General features: G+C 36.2%; 1 pseudogene; it reads right to left on the bottom strand.

Moving 5' to 3' along the window:
* Nucleotides 1–1,438: 1,438 nt before the first annotated feature.
* Nucleotides 1,439–3,559, bottom strand: LOC137817607 (L-ascorbate oxidase-like; annotated as a pseudogene).
* Nucleotides 3,560–6,300: the final 2,741 nt, after the last annotated feature.

Genomic DNA, 6,300 nt, shown 5'->3' with positions numbered 1-6,300 from the left:
GGGCATCACTTCCCTCAGATCCCAGTGGTGCTTGCCTAGGGTTCCTTATCATTTTGGAAGGCTTTAAACACGAATGTGGATGGGATCAGATTTTATCGGGCCCGCGATGGGCACCAAATGTTCTCGCCAGTTGACTCTGGTGAAAAGCTCCACTTCTGATCTGTCTCCTCTGGAATCTATTTGTGTCTTCTTGTTGCACTGGAACGTGGCTCCGTTGAAATAGAGGGAGCTCTACCTATTGATCATACTCCGACGATCAAGTTAGTGAGACATACAAAACAAGAGAAGATTTAATTTCAGTGTAGTATCAAAAATACGTACCTTGACCGGGGACTCAAGCCCCTTTTAATTACTCTTGTAACAACTTTCTCACACGAGATTTTTATCTTTACTGAAAGCATAAAATAACAACAAAAAAAACCACCTTCTAGTACTACTACGGTTTGAGATATCTTGGGTGGCAAGACACAAACCCTAATCCTAACTTGTCATAAAAGTTAGGGTTAGGTAGCTTGCATGGCACACTACTCCTCTCTTCTTCTCTAATAAATAGGGCACTCTTCTTTTATTTTCGACTTCATTTGAGTAATGAAACCGTTGCAGATCTCACATCGACTAGACATAAAGACATTTCATAGTATATAAGTGGGTACAAACCTCACCTTATACACTACAAAAAAATTATTTTTAACGGGGGTTATATTTGGCGTTAGCGGCGGTTTTAACCCCCGTTAAGTGCGTTACCGTGGTTTGCGCTTTTCCCCTGGAAGATCCACGTCGCTATTTCGGCGGTTTTGAAAACCCCGCTATTCCCGGCGGTTTTTGAAAACCTCTGCTATTTCCAGCAATTTTGAAAAGCCCTCCTATTACTGACGGTTTTGAAACCCCCACTACTTCTAAGAGGTGCATATATAAAAAAAGTCGGTTACAAATAATAAAATGTGTCAAACCAAAATAACCCAATAATTTTGTCAAACCCTATGTTCTTCTTCTATCATCTAACACTAATTCATTAATCTTATTCTTTAAAATTACTTACTAATTCATTATTTCATTCATCTTATTCAATTTGAATTCATTATTTCATTCATCTTATTCATTAAAATCCATTTATTAATAATAAACAATACCTTGGTAAAACAAACTTTGGTGTGGCCCTGTAAATCCAAATCAATACGACTAAAAATTCAAGCCTTTTTTAAGTTAGCTTATAGTTTTATGTGAAGTGGTATAATAGTGTTGCAGCAGGTCAATGATATATATATATATTATCGTTACAACTCAACGTGATCTTATTTTTCTTTTCTGGAACACCTTTTGTACATCTTTTTTAAACATTATAAAAAAGAAATGTTATAGTAAGATCATTGGGAATAATATATAAAAATTAATACCCATTTATGATTTCTTAATTTGAGAGGTAATATTTAAATACAAATTCAGAAGAAATTAAATTCTAAATTAATATAAAACATGTTTTGTAAAATAAAATAAAAAAACTGATAGTAAGATGTTAAATAACAATAACCTATAAATACAATTATTTAGTTGAATTCGATCTATTATAAAATAGTAAGGCTAAAATCACTTGCTCGTACTTGGAGGCAGCGAATAATAACAAGGTTTACACCTGCAAGCATATCTCTCTAGCAAATTCTTCATCGGTTCTCCATGCAGACTTATCTTCTGCTCAAAATTTATAAGAATGTGGTCATCATATGGGAGTCATTTACAAAAATACGTGACATTTTCAGGTTTCTTTGTCAGCACAGTAAAAATACCTTTAATCACCTGAGGCACGGGAAACTTGAGGAACCTTTCTCCATCAGTTCGGAAAGTTCTTTGAGCAGCTCTGCAGGGATTTTATCCTAACATTCTTAAGTATACCTTCAGACACCTTGATCCCACCTACGTAGAGTTTAAACACATCTTTAAAGCTATCTATTAAACTCATCAGGGCTGCTGTCGAATAGAGATTCCAACTCAGGTTTGATAACCTGAAGTATGGACTTCAGTGCGTTAACAAGAAAGTCTGACAATTTCAAGTGATCAGACCTTTCATCCCTTGGAACGTAGATGTCCAAGCTCATGGCCAAGTTCAATCTACTCTTAATCTTGGCATCTGGTAAACAACAACACCACATCAGAAATTTAAAACTAAAACTGAAAAGGCCAAAAATCATTGTTAGCTAAATTGGACTTCAATGAATACCAAAGCAACACATGAAAAGCTTAACCTGATTCTGTAGGTGGTTTACAGAATAAATTGATAACCTGATTATCTTGGTAAACTAAAAAATAAATTGATAATGTTTAGAAGATTTGTTTAGAAAGGATGGATGAAAATTTATTTATATACAAAACCTTTGATTACCTCTATTTGGAGCCAATTCTGAGTCGGTATGTTTTGCCTGGGATCACAGTTTGTATAAAGGGAGAACATTTTGATATGTCACAAACATCAGTGCTCAAGCTTGGAGATTTGGAGCAGTTGAATCTTCCTTTTCCATGAATCAGAAGTGATTGGGGAAAACAAATATATACAAAGAGTAAGAATAAAACCAACAGTTACACATTGAAGAAAGGAAATAGAAAAGATGGTAGATTTTGCATTGAACAATTAATTTACCTGAGGCTCTCCCACCCATTGAAAGGCAATTGAAGATAGTTCAGCAGCTTGTTCATAAGTGCTCTTGTGGTACCAATCGTTCAGAATAATGCTTGTCAAAGTCATAGGTAAAGGGTTCAGGGTCACGGGGTGCCACACGAATTAGTCCATATAGCCCCGCTTCCCTTTGCATTCCATAGTGAGCATGGTAAAGATATATACCAGGCTGTAACATAAAAGATTCAAGCAAATAAGACACTAAGAGCTGTTTTGGTGTTAAGTATGAAAGAATTGAACAGCAAACGGCAAACAGAAGATAAGGAATTAATATGATTATTCATGTGGGTAGAATATTAGAACTTACCTTGTCTACAACAAACTGATAAATAAATGTGCCGCCAAGCAATATATGAAAAGTCTAAATTAATCATTTAAATCTTTTTTTATTTAAGCTTATATTTTGAAAATATATTTTGGGTAGAAGATGAAGCCAAACTTGTCTAATCTCATGCCAGTGAATGGAAAGGTTTTCCGTCATCAAAGTGTTGTTAAGTTGAACAACAACCGTGTCACCCTCCTGAGCCTGGATGGTGGGTCCTGGAGTTATTCCATTGATTGTGATAACAAGCTTCTTAAAGCAATCAGGGGACCTATACTCATTCTTCACCTCCCATTTGTAATGTCTATTTCTGGCCTCTGCATTGTGGAAATTCCCAAAAATAAGGAAGAAACAGAGAATGAGCAATGTTGGAATAGCCCTTGAGCTGAACGGAAGCTCAACCATGCCTAGCAAGTAAAATAGGCGTAAGAAAGAGAGAAAGCTAATTGAGATATAGTTGAGAGATGTTAAAAACTGGGATGGTCTTTATATAATGGATGAACTGAAATAGATTGTTATTATATAATATATTTTATTGTTGGTTCCACCTTTTAAACTAAGTTTGTGTCATGAAATGTAAGTTTGTGTCATTATTGCCATACACTTATTGCATATATGATTCAATTAAATGAATATGGCAATAATGAATGGGAAGAGGATAGACCACTAAACTAACAGAAGAAGCCATCTATGATGAATGAGGAAAACCTGATATCCTGTTTAATGAGTTATTCCAAATCTTAAAGATCTGACCCAAGAACATGAGTATACAAAATTATCAAATAGTTTCCTCAACAACAGAAACTAAAACACTTTTTGCGACAATTTTTTTATCTAGAAGAATGAGTGCTGCAAGGATTGAATACTTTATCATGTAAGCTCAATAAGAAGATAAGAAACCTTCATTTTTTTAATAGTAAAAGACCTTACTACAGAGATTGCAGCTTTCTTCGTATAGGAGACAAAAAAATGATAACATGTGTAACAGTGTCATTACAGATCAGGGCACCAAGTGTTTTTGGAAACACTTCAATCACCAGCAGATACTAGATACAAAAAATATTTGTGATTCCTTCAAATCTGGTAGCATCATCAACACTTACACAATACTAGATTCCAAGTGTCTCTCTACTATAGATTTCATCTTTTTCTCTTTTTCATAATAATATCATATCTAAGAAAAAACACTAAACTAACTATGTACAACATGATTGGTGTGAGCACCATTCAATTTAGATTTATTTCAAATATAAACAGAATAAAGATAGCTCTTTCATTTTTATTTTTTTTAATACGTGGATCTTAAGAAATCTCACAATTACCTTAACAACTGTAGCATGCTCAACATAATAACCAAGTTTAGTTACTTATTTAACTATAAATAAGTTTTATCTTTTAATATTTATATTTTAAACTAATGTACTGTAGTTTTTATGCATACCCTCGCGAGACACATTATAAGGTATAGCTATAGTACTGGGAATAATGATAATAGACTAATAATATATTTTGAAGTTCTGCGTTCCCACAGTGAGTAATAAAGGGCAGAGCCAAGGAAAGAGAAGATGAACAGTAACAATGAGAAGAAACTAAAGCTTTTATTATTAACGTAATGTTTAACGTTTTCATGCATGGAGTTGCATGCATTGAGTCATATATATAATACACGTGGAGAACGAAAGGAGAGAAGACTCACCCCAACAGTTTTGTGAGAGAGGGCCCAGCCCAACAGTAAAATAACAGGGAACATCAAAACGCCTCCTCAAGCTGGTGGGTGAATGTTTAACACACCAAGCTTGGAAAGGAATTTGTAAAAGATCTCTTTGTTAAGAGATTGGTAAGAAGATCAGCAGGTTGGTTTTCTGTGCGAATAGGCAATAGGTGGAAAAGACCTTGACGCAGCTTCTCCCTCACTACATGGTAGTCTATTTCTATATGCTTCGTTCTTTTCATGGAAGCTGTTATTTTGTGCTATATGCCTTGCTGATTGACTGTCACAAAATAGGCTGGCAACTCCATCAGAAGTAATGCGTAGATCTTCAAGCAAGAAACTTAGCCATTGAATCTCGCAACTAGTAGCTGCAAGAGCTCGATACTCTGCTTCAGATGAAGAACGAGATATGGTGCTTTGCTTTTTGGTTCTCCATGATATCAAAGATTCACCAAGGAAAATGCAGAAGCCAGTGGTAGAGCGTCGTGTTGTAACGCATGATGCCCAATCTGAGTCGCTGAATGCCTTGATCTGCCAGCTTGTGTCTCTGGGATAAAAAAACCTTGAGCTGGAGAGGCTTTTATGTAGCGAAGAATTCTTTGTGCTGCTTGATGGTGTGCTTTCGTGGGTGCCTCAACAAATTGACTAAGGAATTGCACAGAAAAACTAATGTCAGGCCTTGTATTTACCAAGTAAAGCAGTCTTCCAATGATTTCTGTACATGGAGACTTCATGCACCGCTGCATCTTTGTCGAACAGAGTTTCATTCTTTTGCACCATAGGTGTGGCTGCTGGTTTAGCATTCAGCATCCCTGCATCTGCCAAAATCTCAAGAGCATACTTGCGTTGACAAATATGAATGCCTTTCACAGTCCTAGCGATCTCTAGACCTAAAAAGAACTTCAAATGACCTAAGTCTTTTATTTTAAATGCTGTATTTAAGGAATCTTTTACTGCATTAATGTCATCAGCATTGTTTCCAGTAATGAGAATATCGTCTACGTATACAAGAAGTGCAATGAAGGAATCCTCAATGTTTCTCACAAAAAGTGAGTTGTCAGCTTTGGAGTGCGTAAAATTAATGGAATGAAGGAAGGAGGTAAGCTTATCATACCAGCGTTTGCTTGCTTGCTTTAGACCATAGATGGACTTCATCAAACGACATACCTGATGGGCCTTCTTGGAGGCAATGCCTGGTGGCAATTCCATGTAGACTTCCTCTTCTAGGTCACCATGCAAAAAAGCATTGTTAACATCGAGCTGTTCAAGGTACCAATTCATGGTGGATGCCACTGCTAGGATGGTGCGAATCGTTGTGAGTCTTGCCACAGGTGAGTATGTCTCCATGTAATCAATCCCTTCACGCTGTGTGTAGCCCTTTGCTACAAGTCTTGCCTTGTATCTCTCTATGTCTCCATTAGCTTTCCGCTTAATTTTGAAAACCCACTTGCACCCGATGGCTGTTTTGTTTGGTGGGAGCTCCACTATCTTCCAAGTTTCATTCTCTTCAAGAGCTTTTATTTTGCTTTCATGGCTTCCCTCCATTCAGGATATTGCTTGGCTTCCTCATAGTTTTGAGGTTCATTTTGGCATGAAATTGAC

Source organism: Phaseolus vulgaris, unplaced genomic scaffold (genome assembly GCF_000499845.2).
Source record: "Phaseolus vulgaris cultivar G19833 unplaced genomic scaffold, P. vulgaris v2.0 scaffold_266, whole genome shotgun sequence".
In the NCBI taxonomy this organism is placed as follows: Eukaryota; Viridiplantae; Streptophyta; class Magnoliopsida; order Fabales; family Fabaceae; genus Phaseolus; species Phaseolus vulgaris.
This window is presented reverse-complemented; position numbering and strand designations above follow the sequence as displayed.